The sequence below is a fragment of the Lolium rigidum genome, chromosome 4, assembly GCF_022539505.1.
Source record: "Lolium rigidum isolate FL_2022 chromosome 4, APGP_CSIRO_Lrig_0.1, whole genome shotgun sequence".
In the NCBI taxonomy this organism is placed as follows: Eukaryota; Viridiplantae; Streptophyta; class Magnoliopsida; order Poales; family Poaceae; genus Lolium; species Lolium rigidum.
The window spans coordinates 218,020,435-218,037,011 of record NC_061511.1 but is presented as its reverse complement, the minus strand read 5'-3'; the positions used below and the strand labels follow the sequence as shown (position 1 = coordinate 218,037,011).

The following is a 16,577-nucleotide window of genomic DNA, read 5'->3' as shown; positions in this document are numbered from 1 at the left end:
AATGATGGTTGATCTGGGTTGCTAGTTTAGATGATATGTTGTTCACAAGTATAGTAGTATGAGTGGTGACGTGCATGTATAGCGAGATGTCTTTGTTTCGATTTGTCATGTCCAAATTCAGTTGGTTTCCCCGATGCTACTTGAGCACCCTTGATCCAATCTATCATCAGCTCTTGAATAATATTTTTGATGTATACTATAGTTTCCTGGATGTATCTTGAGCTTGACATTGTACATTGTTAATGCATGGTACCTTGTAAATGGATGGTTCTTAGTTCTCATGAGTTGATTTCTGGTCGTTCAATCAAAGGAGGGAAAGCGAACAGGCTGGTGAACAATTAAGTCAAAAGAAAAAAAATCTTAGTCTTGCTGGCGCTTACTACTTACTATTTGAGATATTCCTCGACTCCTTGCTACTGCTCCATTTTTTCACTCGGTCTACCAATCCTACGCGCAACCAGGAAAAAAGAAAAAAAAGGAAAATACTGATTCGCCTATCAACATTAATCTCCTTTGATGCCTGATTTTCTTTCCCAACCCTACTGATTCGCCAATCTAATTCTGCTACCAACATACTCCCTCCGTTCTAAAATAATCTACATTCCAGCCCCAAAATTTGTTCTGAAATACTCTACATTCTAGCTTTTAGTCAACAACAACACTGGAAACGAAATGATTTTGCTCTCTTTATTGGATGTTGTTGTTTTCAATGTAGCTTGGATTGGTTGTTTACACATCTAAGTAGTATTAATAAATGCAATACTAAGTTGTCTCAATTTCTCTAGAATGTAAACTAAATCAGAACGGAGGGAGTACTTATTTACCTACCTCCTACGTGTCAAGTACTACACCAACAAATAATTTACCACTCCTAGTTATTATTATGCTACTTAACCATCAACAAGAAAATCTAATTATCACTAAGCGATTTAGTTTCCTAACGCTGGCCGCTTATCTGGGTCGCTACGCTAGCCATCTTTCTCTCCAACGCGCGCCCCTACCAGATACGTTTTCAGTTGGTTGAGGAAAGTTAGGTTACCTCCTTTTCTACCGACCTAGAATAAGAGCATCTCCACTCGTCTCCCGACGAGGCACCCGAGCAACGTTTTTTTTTCCATCCGGACGACGAAATTCGGTCTAGTCGCGCCCCCGGTTCCTCGTTTTCGTCCGGATTTGGCCCTTCATCCATCCGGCAAGCCTATGGCAACCCCGGTCCCCCGCTTCCGGTACCGGGGAGTTGAATCGATGAAGCGGCGGGCCGGGTCCGGGTGTGCACCTGAGGGCTACGAGACCAGCGGGGCCTTGGTCCACGTGGCCCCTTCATCCAGGCAGGCCTACGAGACCCCTCCCTGACTCCTCGCGTTCGACCCGGCCACGTGCACGGCGGGTTCGACGGGAAGCGAGCGAGTCGGTTCGACTTTCGACCGTCCACGTTGCCGTGCCAATCGGAACACGAATTGATTCTTGTTACCCGCGAAAAAAAAAAGAATTGATTCTAGTCGTCGGTCCAAATTAAACGATTGGATGGATTCACTACTTTTTCCTCGCTTCGCGCGCTTGCTGTGCGTGCTGGGAATCGTATTGCTTCAGTTAACCACATCCTTTATTTTCTTCTTTTCTCTCCCTTGCTTGCTTGTACTTTTTTTTTTCCCTCTTTTGATTGACGGGATGCAACAACCTACTTACACAAGGAAAGCTCGATCGATTCCTTGCTACTACTCCATTTTTTCAACCAGGAAAACAAAAAAGAGAGAGGAAAATACTGATGACCTTGGTGTGCCCGGGATGCAAGGCGAGCTCATCTTTGCCGGTCGTCTTGTAACGGGGCAGACAGAGGGTCTGCAACGAAAACAACTCAGTCCCCATCATCGAGTCGCTTCGCTGCTGGCCAAATCCTTCCCTAGTCAGAGGCCATCTAAATTAAATCAATACATGCCAACCCAGTACAAAGAACTGGGTATCAGACTAACTCTCAACAGCAGCAGCAAAACACAAATAGCACAGGATTTATAGCAGTAGCAAAACATCCGATCCCTCCCATCACAAGAATTATTGACGTGCACTATAGTGAATCGAATCGAAATTCACGTAGTGCATATGAGATGCGGCTGCGCAAAACTTGCAAGTGAGATACAAATCCATCAGACAAAAAACACGTTTTTCATCCAAAGCGGTGCAAACAATAAAGCGGTGACCATATTATCACTTTAGAGAGCCTGCAATTCCACCAAATAGCATTCATTGGGTGAAACAAAAGCTATTTGACAACTTAGCTAAATACCAGCACCAAAATAAAGTAAACCTCCAGCACAACTCACAATTAACACATGCACCACTGCGTAACATTGAAATTAACATCACCATCTGACATCTGTAATAAAAATTGCAGTTGCACATAGCAGTCAACATATTTCACAAACACAACAGGCTAGAAATCTCCATTATCATCAAGACATAGAGAGGAACCAGAAACTTTACCTAAACACAACATGGAGTCAAAGAACAAGCCCACCGCTGTCCTTCAGTCCTCCCAGTGATCCTCGAACAAGAACAAAGCATGGTCAGCGAAGCAAACACGTATATCATGGTATATTTGACATGAACAGATGGTAACAGCAGCACAAGGAAGCTACAAATGCAGCTTTCGAGATAAACAGCAGCACAGGCACATAAATCCATGTAAATTCAACATTGACAGCTGCTATGCAATACACTGATTTTCACCCTCGCAGAGTTGCATGCACACGCATAAACAGTAAGATCCATTCATTTTAAAGGTCACTCTCCAGCATGATAATTTTCTGACAAACACATGGATGCTGATGAATTCTCAACTTTCTTTAACTGAACAGTGTCAAAGCAATTACAAGAGCTACAGGTGGATGGGCTTTAACCCATGCATAGACATTAATTAAATCTGAACATACCGAAAATTGCATGATTAATACACTAACCAGAACAGACCATAGCAACTAACTGTCCTCTCTAAATTGCTCAAACTATACATGTAAAGAAGGTTCACACAGAACTGATTTGCATCAACGTGCAACCAAACGTGCCAACTATTTGCGATTCTACTTCACTTTTTTTTCCTGCGGCTACAAATCCATGTAGTTACATCAAGGAATTGGTCTCACCTGCAGCTACAAATCCCTGTTGCTCGCTATAACAACAGAATTTTTTTTTTGTGAAACGCTAACAACAGAAATTACATGGGTAATAGTACTAATCAGCAGCAGACCATAGCATCTAAATGCCCATTCTGAATTTCTCAAAGTATATATGCACAGATGTTTTTCATACAGCTGATTTGAACCCATGTGCAACCAAAGCGTTAAAAGGAGATGCATTTCTTCTCCCTTGAAAAAAATCCAGCTACAAACATGGGCAGGAGATTGAGGAATTGGTCTCACGTGCTGCGTTGTACCGCTACATCCAGCGGAACGGCCATCAATCCCGGATCCCTCCTCCGGCTACCTGCACAAGAAAGAAGCGTTCTTTTAAGATGAGGCAGAAGAGGATTGGGGGCTGCGGGTTGGGGCACGACTCCTACCTCCAGCAGCACCTGCTGTTGGGCATCACGGCGCCGGCGACGCCGCTGTAGGGCTCCTCCCGCACGGCCATGACCTCCGGGCGCGAGGTCACGGTGGTTGGGTGCGCACGGGGACGGATCTGCAGGGCCACTACGGGGAAGCGGAAAACCAGGAAGTGCCGCGCCTGGTCTCGCGCGCGTTTTGCTCGACGCCGGTCGGCAGGCCGGCGACCTGGGTATCGCGGCGGCGCGGTTGAGGCTCGATTGGCGCGGAACAGGACTGGCGGACGGAGGGGACAATGGGAGCACTGGGGCCGTCGCGGGGAGAGGGGCTGGGATGGCCGCCGGCGGCGCAGGCGGAGACGTGTTTGCCGGCGGCAGGGAGGGGGTCGGGGGAGAAAATGCGTAATTGTGGGTGGGAGCCTGAGAGGGGAAATTCGTGTGTTGTTGGGTGGGGCTCCGTGATTTTTGGCTCCAAATTGTATTTTCTATCTGCACTTTTCTTTTTTATACTCAGCGTGTCTAATTTCGTCCATGCCGCTGGGTAGCTAGCTCCATGTCACCATATGTGCATGCATGTCCATGTACCACACCACCAGTACTGCACACCACGCCATGAAAAATTTGCACCCATGCTTATATACATGTATGTGTGCACGCCATTGCATTTGTCATGCGCGGGGTAGCTTCCAATAGATTGTTCTCGGAAAAAGTTCAGCCGAGCTAGGCGCGACGAGTAAAGGACAACACACACTATAGCTAGGGCATGCAGAATCATGGCATGTCGATGGTCGAGGGCCTACAGAGCCTAGTCCACGCCACATGCATCGGAGTGATGCTCATGTCAAGACTACGCCTCGAGAAACCTTGACCTAAACTGATAGACTCTAGCTAGGAGTTTCGCAAAGAACCCCACGACACCGAATGCGTTCCCACTAGAATAACCGAAGAAGATGTATAGACACCAATCATAAGAGCACCAATTAGTAACGATGGATAGGCATTTGATAGTCGAGACTACGGGATGACTTTAGGCTGCTGTCGATGAAGCCGAAAGGTAACACATGATCGAGACCAGACGAGTCGACATTGTAGTTGGCAATGTGCACACGCGTCGGGGATGTGGTGTTGAAGGCCTTGCAATGTAAATAAAATGAAGATTCTTGTCAAAATGTTGTTCATGACAATTAAAAGGTTTTTTTTACACATGGCCTAGGTGCACATGCGCTGCCACCCACGGCGGTGGACTAATATTGACATGGAATCACCTCATCTTTGGACCCTATGCTAGAGGTAGAGCTCTTGAGGACCACCGATTAGTTTTATTCATGCTACTATGACCAACTCTAGCATACAGGTAAGAGAAAAGTCAAACGGAATCACCACTTCGCCACAAAAAGCGAGGGGTAGATATCGTAGGGCCCACTAAGTACGGTTTTTCATGCTCCTTTGACCTCTAAATAGATAGGGAGAAAAGTCACATGGAATCACCACTTTCCACCGAAAGCTACAGAGTTAGATGTAACATGGCCCACTCGAATAGGGTTTTTCATGTTCCTTTGACCAACCTATAAAATAGACAAAGAGAAAAGTCACATGGAATCACCCTACATGAGAAAATACTCCATGAGAACCAAGTCTTGGCCTTCATATTCCAAGAAGGCATGCATGGAATAATCAAAACCTACAGGCTGATAGCAACCCTGCATGAGAACCAAAGCTTAGCATGGTGGCTTGGACGAGATGATGAGTCCCATCCCGTCCGCATTGTCCCCGGTACTCGCAACCCGGGGGTGTGCTCACCCATCTCTTAATGAGAAACTGAGGGGCCAACATGCTCTAGCCTAGTTTTAGATGGCAACCCTGTATGCATGCATCTAGGTGAGGAATATACGAGTATTGTACATACATACGAGGCTTTTGCTCAAGGAGCGGCATCGCCCAACACCATCCCAAGCTATCTAGAGTGAGCACTAACATCATAATGTGAACTATAATTCTATGTGTTACCAGCTAGCTATCAACTTTCTCTCTAACAAATTAATCTCATTTTTCTCTCCGAGCGAGGCCATGACATAGGCATGGTTATCACAAGAGTTCATATATCCTGGAGCCGAGGATGTCGGTGGTGTTGAGGAATGGGTGCATCCAAAGTCGACATAGTCCGCCTTGGTTGGTTTACGCCTCGATGTCACATTCGATGTGAAACATATGCTTGGTAGACATTGTTAAAGTGGTGTCCCCGCCAACAACGAGCGTTGGGCCCGGAGTATAACGAGAATGGGTGAGCTTCACATCTTTGTAGTCATCTCGCCTATGTGTCCTTGTGTCGGTCCATGTCGCCATCCACTCCGCTGCAACTGCCTCTAAGCAACGATATGTGTCCATCAACGTGAAAGGGGCATGGAAGAGCTATGTTCCGCCGTCAACTCGGAATTTCCCCCCGCCTTCGTGTTCGGTCTCACTCCACACCGTCGTCTAGGCCAGCATCATGTCGACATCGCCATCGGTTCGCATCCCTTCCCTTCTATAGTGGAGCTAAAGCGGGAACCACGGGAGATGATGATGACGTGGTAGAATGAATTGTGGCACGGACAACGGACTTTGCTCTAGTGCGAGGAAGACGAACGGAAAACGAGCGGAGGGGTAATTTTGGAAGGTTAGCGCCAAAAGGCACCTACGCCTTGTTCTTTGAGGAAAATAGGAAAAATTTATACACCTTAAGCTGTGAGACGGAGGAGTATAGTATACTACCTCCGTTTCAAGGAATAAGGCGCCCTCGTTTTACGAGCTTTTTGTTTGACCAAGAATTTCTTCAAATAGATAAAAATTGTTTGTATGAAATTAGTATCATTAAAAAGTGCTTTTCAATACGAATCCAACAATACTATATACATATAATATAATCAAGATTTTGTTACTCAATTTTTATGGTCAAAGTTCAGTCTTGAAATACGCGTGCTGCCTTATTCCTCGAAACTGAGGTAGTATGAACGAGGCCGACTCCGATAGAAGAATACTCCTTATGTATATAGAATAGGAGCTAGGTAGTGACTGCATGATCCGTCGTGTATAATTCCATAGTACTATTGGTTCATAGCAGCTGCTGGTACTCCCTCTGTCTCGATGCATGTATTGAGCTTGCATAGTTGCATGGAGGAGGAGCACGAGGGATTGGGCTATATCAATTGCCCCATTTAATTAGGCCATGCCAACCGTCAAGGAGCACTCCGCCGCATGAAGAACCCAAGAAATAAAACATGAGAATTGGAGCCGCCGGAGTAATTCTAGGGAGATGCAGATTTTGGAGGCAAAGCCCTATAATCCAGGAGTTAATGGACGTCCGGAGTTAATTCACCTAAATCCTCTACCCCGCCCGAAGTTAATTCACCTAAATCCTCTAGCCGAATTAATCTCTCTCCCCGCATACCGAGCGCTCTCTCTCTCTCTCTCCCTGCTGCCGGCACAGTGCCCAACCAAACCCAGCCGCTCGCCGGAGCCTCCCCAGCCTCGCCGCCTTCTCCCCCCGGTTGAATCCGCCGCAATCCCGCGCCTTCAACCTCACTACCATAGCGCCGCCCCTGCCGGACGCTGTCGACGACGAATCAGGCCGCTCCTCCCCGACCTTGTACGCGGCACGGATGACCTCCCTCGTCGCCGGTATGGTCCAGCGGCATGTAGGCCGACCCGCTTCCCGGCTCCAATGTCAAAGACGGCGACGGACTGGCGCTGGCCGATCCGCTGCGCGCGCCGGCTCGGGATGGACCCATTGACATGGACAAGAAGCCGTTGCCGGCGAGGGAGATGGAGTCCCTCCTCCATGGCTCCGGTCCATCTCCTCCTCCTACTCCATGTATTCCTGCTGCTGCTTACCACCGGCCATGTCCCCGACATGCTGCTGCCGGCGGACTCCGCAACCAGCTGCTGCCGCGCCCGGTAAGGTACATCTCCTCCTACTCCATGCATTCCTGCCCAAATTCGTTTATTTTTTTCCCATGTCGAATGCATACGGTGTGATATGGATATTGTCCTTGTGACATAGTTGGCAGTACGTGTGTACCAATTGAACATGCTGATTCCTTTTGCTGCTTGTGAATTGATGTATGAATTTAATGAATGGATGAACACATATTGTCTACATAGGCAGTAAGCGTGCTCAATTTTTCTGCTGCCTATGAATTGTATCGACGGTACTGAAAACTTGTCCTTTTCAGGTTCAAACCATGCGGGGGATGAATGGCACCAAGCCACGGGTACCGGGAGATGACTTCGAGGGGGAACCAGAGGAGCAGGCGGACGTCATCGGCGACACCCACAAGTGCTGACGCGAGCCGCAACGGACAACGGACAACATACTTTGCTCTAGTGCAAGGAAGACGAACGGGAAACGGGCGGAGGGGTAATTTTGGGAGGTTAGCGTCAAAAGACACCTCAGCTCCAAGAAGGTTACCACTGCTGATCGACAGGTACTAGTCGTGGAGAGCACCTCAGCTCCAAGAAGGTTACCACTGCCACCAACCATCCTATGTTAATTTGGTCCAGTGCATATTGTCGCCGTGCGTGTTTGGGTTCAAGTGTACGTGCTTTGCTCTCACAATTATGAATGAATGAAATGAATACTGGATTGATTCACTCTTGCCTTTCAAATATCTTGATTCATCTCTCGTCTGAATCAAGCTAGTATTCATTTTTTGTGCTCCATATGAAATAAACATGGTAAGTTTTTCGTGCTGCTTATGAATCAACAACACAACTATTGTTTTCAGGTTCAAATCATAGCTGCGCGTACCAGGAGGCATTGTTTTTAGGAGGGACTGCTTGTGCTTCCCGGTCTTCGATTTTGCCGCATGCATAGAGCTGCTCTTTGATTGTTCTCTTTTTCTTTTCAAATTTATTATCTGCTCTATGCATAGTCACTTGATACAAGATTTCTCAAACTTGTATGTTTCTTGTCTTTTTTGTTTCATTGAAAACAGCATCTTAATCTGCGGCTTGCAATTTTCCCTAACAAGTAGCTATTTATTGGAATTTGATAAAGAATATATTTTTGGATGCTTTGATTAGAGTAGGTATTATGGAGTGATTGCTTATTTTCCTTACTCATTTTAGGTTTAAGAATAAGATGATAAGAACAACATCTGGCTTTATTAATTGTATGCTATGATTTGCTTTATGGCTTTAATTTGGCAGTGATATGCTCTGATTTTTCTGTTGCCCTCACTTTTCTTGTGATATGCTATGATTTCCTAGTTTTTTTTATGTACATGCTCCGCCTGCCATGGTTGTATGCTCTGTCCTTTATTGTTGCACTTTTTACATTTATGTTCATGCTTTGATTTTGTGTGCAATGTTGATTCTTCTCGATCTTTTGTTGAATAAATAAATGGGCATTTTGCTGCTTAATTAGATCGACGTGCAAAGATAATGGTACTTATAGTTACCTATCTAGCTAGTAAACAAGGATATCTAGATATTGATTCTGGACTAGTAATGTTTCACATGATAATCTTTGATTGCTCCGTGTGAATAAATCTACACCTGCATGTTTTTTTACAAATGCAGTACCACTAGTATTTCTGAATAAATGAACACTTTGAGTATTGTGTTCTAATTATTCTCTTCATTTCTGATTGTTGAATTTCTAGCTTGCACATATCCTAAACTTGTAAGGTGCCCTAGAGATGATAGAGGAAAGGGTGGCGGGTTCAGCTTGACTTCCTCCACTTGGACGTCGGGGACAAGAACGACTATGAGGTGGCTCCCATTAATATCCTTAAGTTTTTGTTCATCTCTTTTGGTAAAATAAATGGGAGTCATGTTGCGGCTTAGATCTATGTGTTTAATTAATGATTGTTTGTCTATCTAGTAAACAAGGGCCTGGTGTAGATAATAATCTTAGATTGGCTGATTATTGGCAACAGCTCGTTAATGTCCTTGTGTTGTAAATTAATATCTACACTACTGATAGGTGCAGCTGGAAGACACGACCATAGTAGCACTAGTATTTCTAGACACTTTGATTTTATTATCATCATGTTCTAATTATCCTATTCCATTCTCATCATAGAATGTCCTCAAGGAGGTGACAGCGGTGATGGCGCCTCGGTTAGATGAAGGAATGTCAGGGCGCCCAGGTAGAGGACGGTGACTTCCTCCTCCTCCACTTGGATGATGCCGCCGCCGGGGACAAGAACAAACGACTAGGTTGCCTCCCCTACCTGCCATTATGTGGCTGCCCATTGTGCAACTTAATAATTTGGTGGTTGTTGATTTACCTTGTTGCTCTCTAATGGCTAGGTTGTCCTGGGTTGAGTATGTGGTTTTGGTTTCTGTTAGTTTATTCGTTGCCATCTTTTGGTCACTAAATGTGTCTGTTGCTGCTTACTTAGGTGTATGTGCTAAATTAACGTTATGTATATCCATCAACACTTTGAATTTTCTTTTGTAATTAAGTAAAAGGTGGTCCGCATACTAATTCTGGACTTGTAGTGGTATCGATAATAATCTTACATTGCTCAATTATTGGAAGCATAATAGTAATTTTGATTGTGTGGTTTTGGTAGCCTCAAGTAAATTCATCTCTTTTGGTAAATATTTTGGACTATTGCTGCTTAGGTGTATGTGCTCATTTAATATCTAGCTAGTAAATGGATGGGGATCCCGCTGCTAATGTAGTAGTAATGTTAGATAATAGTCTTAGATTTCTCAATTATATAGATCCATCAACACTTTGAGTTTTCTCTTCTAATTATTTTATTCATTTGTGATGATAGATTTTCTTGCTGCCACTTGTCCTGAATATGGACGGTGCCTTCGATCTGAAAAATGGGTGGCCGAGCTGCTGCTGCTACTTAGGCTTTGATACGATGGGCTGCTGTTGTTGACCACTTCAACACACCGGTGAGCCTCGCTCTCCCAGACCCACCTTTTGTTGAGGGAGGTTGCGACTTCTTCTTTTTCTGTGTGGCAAAAGCTAAACCTAGCAAAAATTGCCTGCTCTCTGTATAAGGTTCAGGGTTGGGTGCAGTGGTGCTTGTAGAGCCCACTGCCGGTGGTGGCGGTGATGGCTTCGTGCATGAAGGTCTAGGAGGGTGCCTAGGTACATAACGACGACTTCCTCCTCCACTGGGGCGCACGCTGCCTCCTGGGACAAAAACAAACCACTAGGTGCCTCCCGCTGCCTATCTTTTACTGATTGATTATTCCATGGCTGCCCGTCTTGCAACACAATCTTGTTTGGTGGTTGGTATCTTACTTTGTTGCTTGTAGGTTGGGGTCTTGAATGTTTGTTTTTAGTATACTTAAGTTCATACACCTCTTTGCTACATAAATGGGATTGTTTCTAATTAATTGTATGTGTTAAATTGAATATAGTAGTTCATCTATCGAGTAAACGAGAACCTGTATACTAATTCTGGAGTCAGCATGTTGTACATGATAATCTTAGGTTCCTTGTGGCAGAAACTAAATTAATGTCCTCTTGTTGTGAATAAATCTCCACTTCATGCATATTTACAAAGGCAGTAGCACTAGTATTTCTAGATACATTAACAGTTTGAGTATTCAACTGTAATTATTCTCTTCATTTGTGATCACAAAATTTCTTGCTGCCACGTTTCCTCAATTTGGAGGGTGTCTTAGAGCTAAAAAAATGGGTGGCGGTCGGTTGAGGACGAATTCATCCACTTGGACATTGTCGCGAACAAAAATGACTGTGAGGTGCCTCCCGCTGCCTTCTTTAAAAGCATCATGGTAGCTTTTCTGTAGACACTTTTGGATGATGCTTCTTTACCTCTCACTTCTCTGCATGTCAGTTTTTTGTGGAATGTGGATGGTATGCCAGGCAATGAAAACCTTGGAATAATTTATAATTTGCCACACTTTTCTCCGAACCTCTATTATTTGCCACATGACCCCCACATGGTGGTCATGTGGCAAATAATAGAGGTGCAAAGAAAAGTATAGAAAATTATAAAATCCCCTGAAAATTAAAATCAATCTCAAAATTTTACTTGACGAAAAAGGTCTTTGGCTGTCAGCCTATCTAGCAGTACGTTTTGGTTTATGTAAATAGTAAATATGAAATTTTTCTTCCTTTGTGAATATATCAGCGATACGATACCACATATTGATTGACTTCAGTTCATGTGCTTATTTTTTTTTTGACTTTTTTAAATAAATATATGGTGTTTGCTGGGTGCATTTTTGTTGTATTAATTTTTTAGTGTAGAATTAACCCTGATTATTATGTATGTATCTGTCCCTATGTAGCTTGACAAACTTCTACCACTACTAGATATTTGATTTTGCTTTCCATAGAGCTGTTTGTGTAAACAACGAACATGTTGACATGATCAGTAGTCTTTTTCTCTTGATTATTGTTGTGACTATATTCTCAGGTTGGAATCTCGTTATGTTTTTAATTGCAAACTTTATCTGTATGGTGTTATCTGCATGTACAACTGTCAAAGTATTTCCTTGTGGATCATATATTGACAAGAGATGTGATGTTTTTCGTCTTATTTCAAGTTCATATGCAGAAGGCTGTTGCAGTTTTATGGTGCTGGAGGTTAGCGGTGAAGAACAAGGACGCACTAGGAGGAGGGAGGCTGCAGGAATGGCGGTGGGGAGGCAATCTTCTGCCCGAGCTGCAGCTGCTGCTGGCATCTACGTCCCTGAGTTGTTGCCACCCTGACCTGCGAGGTATCTCTTCTGCTTCCATGTATTTTTGCCCCTAAAGTTTGCATCTTTTTCCTGTTGATGAAAGGCATCAATCATGTTTGGACCTGAATTTAATACAAGGATTTCTTTATTTCTGCAATGAAAGGCAGACAACATGTTTGGGCCTGAATTTAAGACAAGGTTTTGCTAAGTGTAGTGATGCCATAATATTTATCTACTTGTTAAGTGTAGTGATTATATGTGTTACTATATTTGTATCGAGTGCTGCCATGTTTTCTATTCCATTTCTTCCTCTCTTCGTACTACGGAAATGATATCAAAGTGACCGATGTCCTACTCGATTAGACAGGAAAGGCCTTTGTGGCTGGTTGTGCCATCTATCCGATGAGCTCCGCACCGGCGGATGTGGCATGCTATGGGGTTCACCGGAGAGGACACTATTGTCCTTTGCGTAGAGCACAAGGTGTCTAGGTTGTACAACATCACCATCAATGGTGGTTGGTATGTACGAGTTGTTGCAGATGGTGATCAGTGTGTATCATGTCCTTTCTCAATGTGTGGGAGGTGTTCTTTTGTGTGTCAGGATGTGGTGCTCTTCAATTTATGATTTCTTAGTCTTTTTTGTTCATGATATAATGCACTTGTTTGGCCATGAACTCACACGGTCATGAGTTGTCTGCCATGAATTATGCACAAAAGGATTAGATTGTTTATTGTCTAGATTATTTTCCTGCGCAAGATTTGAGCTCTCTGTGCTTGCGCCAATTTCAGGGAAATGCTTGTTCTGTTCTTGAAACCCATGTCCTTCCTGCACTTGGATAGTTGTTGCTTGTATCAACTCCTTAAATGAAGTGGTCAAGTCGAATTATATTATGCTATGGCACAAATCTTCGTGTTTCTGTGCTCGGCCTTCATATGCTGTGCAGCTTTTGTTTTAGTATTTAAATTTCCATTTGATTGACTGTGTAGTGGATTTTCATTGGATGGACCGTGTAGTGAATCCTTTGGAAATTTAGATCACTACACATCTATTATTCTCGGGTATTAATGCGATGGGCAGTAGCATCTGGACTGCACAAGTATCTTAGTAGTCAAGATTCCTGCCCCAACTAGTTGTTTCGTGACTTGGAAAATGCTAACTGAGCTGTCATTAAAATCTTTTTTTTCGCAGCATCTGTGTTGATTAAGTGAAGAAACCGGTTGCTTCCCATCCCTGATCCAATTGTTGATCCATTGGTGATGCCTTTTGTTCCCTATTACCCCCTGTTTTTGTTTCTTGCTCAGGTTCATGCATGTTTTACGCATGATGAAGGTGTCTAGAGGAAGAGTGTTTTGTAGTATAAATAGATGGTAAAAATGTTGTACTTTTATTGATTATAGCTTGTAAGCATGATGACGTATTACTAACCCCTCCTTTTGTTACCTATTAATTCTAGCTGGTCAGTTTGACCGTTTTTATCACACTAGAGCTACTAGATATTATTTTCACAATTCAGGTTAACTTCAATATTTCTTGGTACTTCCATGATGTTTTGTCTAGAGAAAGTTGAGCTACTTTTTTTCTCAAGACATGAATGCATTCCTTGTTAAGAAAGAATCATCTTGTACCATTGCGTATCTGGCATTTCCTGGTTGTTTATAAAGCTGATTCGGGATACATGGGTCTAGATAAGTACTGTAGATTTCTTTTAGAGCAGCTGTATTGTAGATTTTCAGCCTAGTAATGCAAGGTTAGGCTATTTATTTCGGATCCAGACGTGAATGTATCAGTTTTTTTTGGACCAAACTCTATTTTGTTTTCTAATCAGTATGTATTTTTTTTTCTCAGGGAATCTGGAAGAAACACTTGGGAAGTCCTCCTTAATCCGAACTTACCAATCATGTATGACCACCACTCTCGCGGCACTGCTGGCCATCCTCATGTGCCTTTGTTCTCAGTGGTGGTCTTGGTTGTCCATTGGCTTTGACCACCTCCTTGGCGACGCAACCACTATAGCGGTTGCGTTCACTCCTTCCGGTGAGCTCCTTGGGGTTTCCGTATTCTGTGCTCCACCATGCGGTGCCGCTCCTATTCATTCATCTTAATTTGGATTTGGTCATGGTACTGGCACGTGCTATTATATTTGCTTTGCTATGTGATGTTTAGGTTTAGGGATTGGCTGTTTGTCCCTACATTGAGCATTTTTAGCTGTTTGTTACGATTTCTGTGTAGCAAGTCTGCAATTTTACAATACAGCGGGCTTCTAGTGGGTGACAAAATTTATCAACTTCAAGGTAGTGGATTATGTTCATGTAACCATATAAAAAGTTTTTCTTAGTTTATATACTTTGTAATTTTTGTAATCATGAGAAAAAACTTGTAGCTTTGTGAGGAAAACAACTTAATATTTATGGAGAGCTTAAGTTGCTTATGCAATCTATAGCTTTTAGATGCATTGAGTTACTGCCTTTAATATTTACCTTTCTATAGGTGCCATTTGTGCATTTATATGTCTGGCATATGTCTGTAGCAGTTCGAATATGGCTAATTGATCTGGATATAGTCTATCTAGTTAGCTGATGGTTTGATCAATTCATGACCAATTGAGCATATATGTTGTGCATTTGTTTTGCTAGATGCTTTGAGTTAAATTGAGCTGTGTGTGCACTATGCGTGTGATGTTTGGTACTGGAAGATAAACTCTCGGTCTAGCCTCGTCATGTTTCTTTTGGGTTGGAGATGGCCAAGCTCAAAAGCTAGGCCACCATGATGCATCTTATTAATCTCCTTGCATTCATTTTCTTCTGTTTCGAATTATATCAATGCAGGCTAATATGATTCACATCCACTAAACTTGTCTCACATAATTGTCTGGAACGTTAATCTAGGAAGTTGGATTTCTGTGCGAATATTTTCATCTTTTTTGTACTGCTAATGGTATGCCTAGTGCATTTGCTTTGCCATAGTGCTATGATTACTTGTTTTCACTCATGTTTAGAGCTAATGCTGTTACTTGCACTTCCAGCTAAATATAATATCTCCTATGTAGTTGTCACCAGTGAACTCTGTATAGAAGATGGTCTATTCTTTTTTTCTTTTGACCTGGAGATTGATGGTCCATTCTCCTTATACTAGTGATGTGTTTGAATTCGGAAAGCTGGTCAGTTTGATCTTTTTCGACCACTAGAGCTACTGGACATTAAATGCTTGATGATATCCTTGTGATAGTACAGCAGATGGTTTTCACAATTCAGAGTAGGCATGATCAAAATATTTAAGTTTCGTGTCTAGAGAAAGTTGAGCCATTTTCTGAATGCATTACTTTCTAGGACAACATTATCTTGTATCATTGTGTATTTGATGCTTCATGGCTGCGTGTATAGCCTTGTCGTGTTTTTTTGGGTCAGAGATGGTCAAGCTCAAAGCTAGGCCAGCAGGCTGCATCTTATTAATCTCCTTGCCTTTACTTTCTTCTATTTTGAATTATATTCATGTAGGCTAGCATGGATCATATGCTAATATGATCCATGTCCACTACAGCCGAAATTGCGGTTGGAGCTGTTGCTAATGGCGTCTTCTGGCAACCATGAGGTACTGCATGGTAATGCTTCCTTCTATAGTATGTGCATATGCATGGCGTGGCTTCAAATGTTTGTGGTTGACTGGCATTTGATTCAGCTATTTGTTTTTTTGATCGTTGCATGCATAGTTCAGTGGTTGATGAATGAGGATGATCCTGTCACAATTCTGATGTTTCTGATACGACCAGGAAAAGACATTTTCATGCATAGTTTGATATAATACTTGATTTTCATTAGTTTTGAAGGGATAAAAGCAAGCATATTTCTAATTTGTACATAACATATACCAATTAAGGATGCCCCTGAATTCTCCATAAGAGCGATAAGACAGACCTTTTTTTTGCCGGCTCGCATGCACGTGCTAGCGATGGTGAACTCATCCCATCTGGACATATTTCATAGGTACTTGTAGTATGGGCTTATAGTTAGGCTGATACGTCATGCTTGTGATTGTTATTTCCTTGCAACATTAAATCTTCCACTTGTTTTACTCGTGCCATGACAGAAAGGAAAAAAAACATCAATTGGCCTTTTAGTTTTGCCCGATGAAACCAGAGTTCCAACTCAGTGCAAAACGTGAGTGTTGTCAACTATAATCAAATTTACAAGTGCACCTGGGCTTCAGTCTACTGTGTTTAAAGAAAATGCTTGTCAATCATAAACTGATCCTATGTTATGTGCCATAGATTAGGCTAGAGTGAGGATTTTCCTACATGGACTGCTCGTATTCACACGATTCCATCTTTTTTGCTTGCCTGTGCAAAGTGTAGAGGAATCTTGGCTGGAAGTGCTGATCAGACTA

The 16,577-nt window shown here is 43.0% G+C and overlaps 2 long non-coding RNA genes across 2 annotated transcripts; one reads left to right on the top strand and one right to left on the bottom strand.

The window, feature by feature from the left end:
• Positions 1 to 1,779: 1,779 nt before the first annotated feature.
• On the bottom strand, positions 1,780 to 3,784 carry LOC124707065. The gene is made up of 3 exons (XR_007004689.1): positions 3,554 to 3,784; positions 2,479 to 3,477; positions 1,780 to 1,900 (listed from the first exon to the last, which is right to left on the bottom strand). It is a non-coding gene; the product is annotated as an uncharacterized LOC124707065 (long non-coding RNA).
• A 5,196-nt stretch (positions 3,785 to 8,980) lies between these two features.
• LOC124707063 lies at positions 8,981 to 13,448 on the top strand. The gene is made up of 7 exons (XR_007004687.1): positions 8,981 to 9,286; positions 9,600 to 9,736; positions 10,306 to 10,432; positions 10,542 to 10,699; positions 11,164 to 11,251; positions 12,062 to 12,235; positions 13,386 to 13,448. It is a non-coding gene; the product is annotated as an uncharacterized LOC124707063 (long non-coding RNA).
• The last annotated feature ends 3,129 nt before the right edge of the window (positions 13,449 to 16,577 follow it).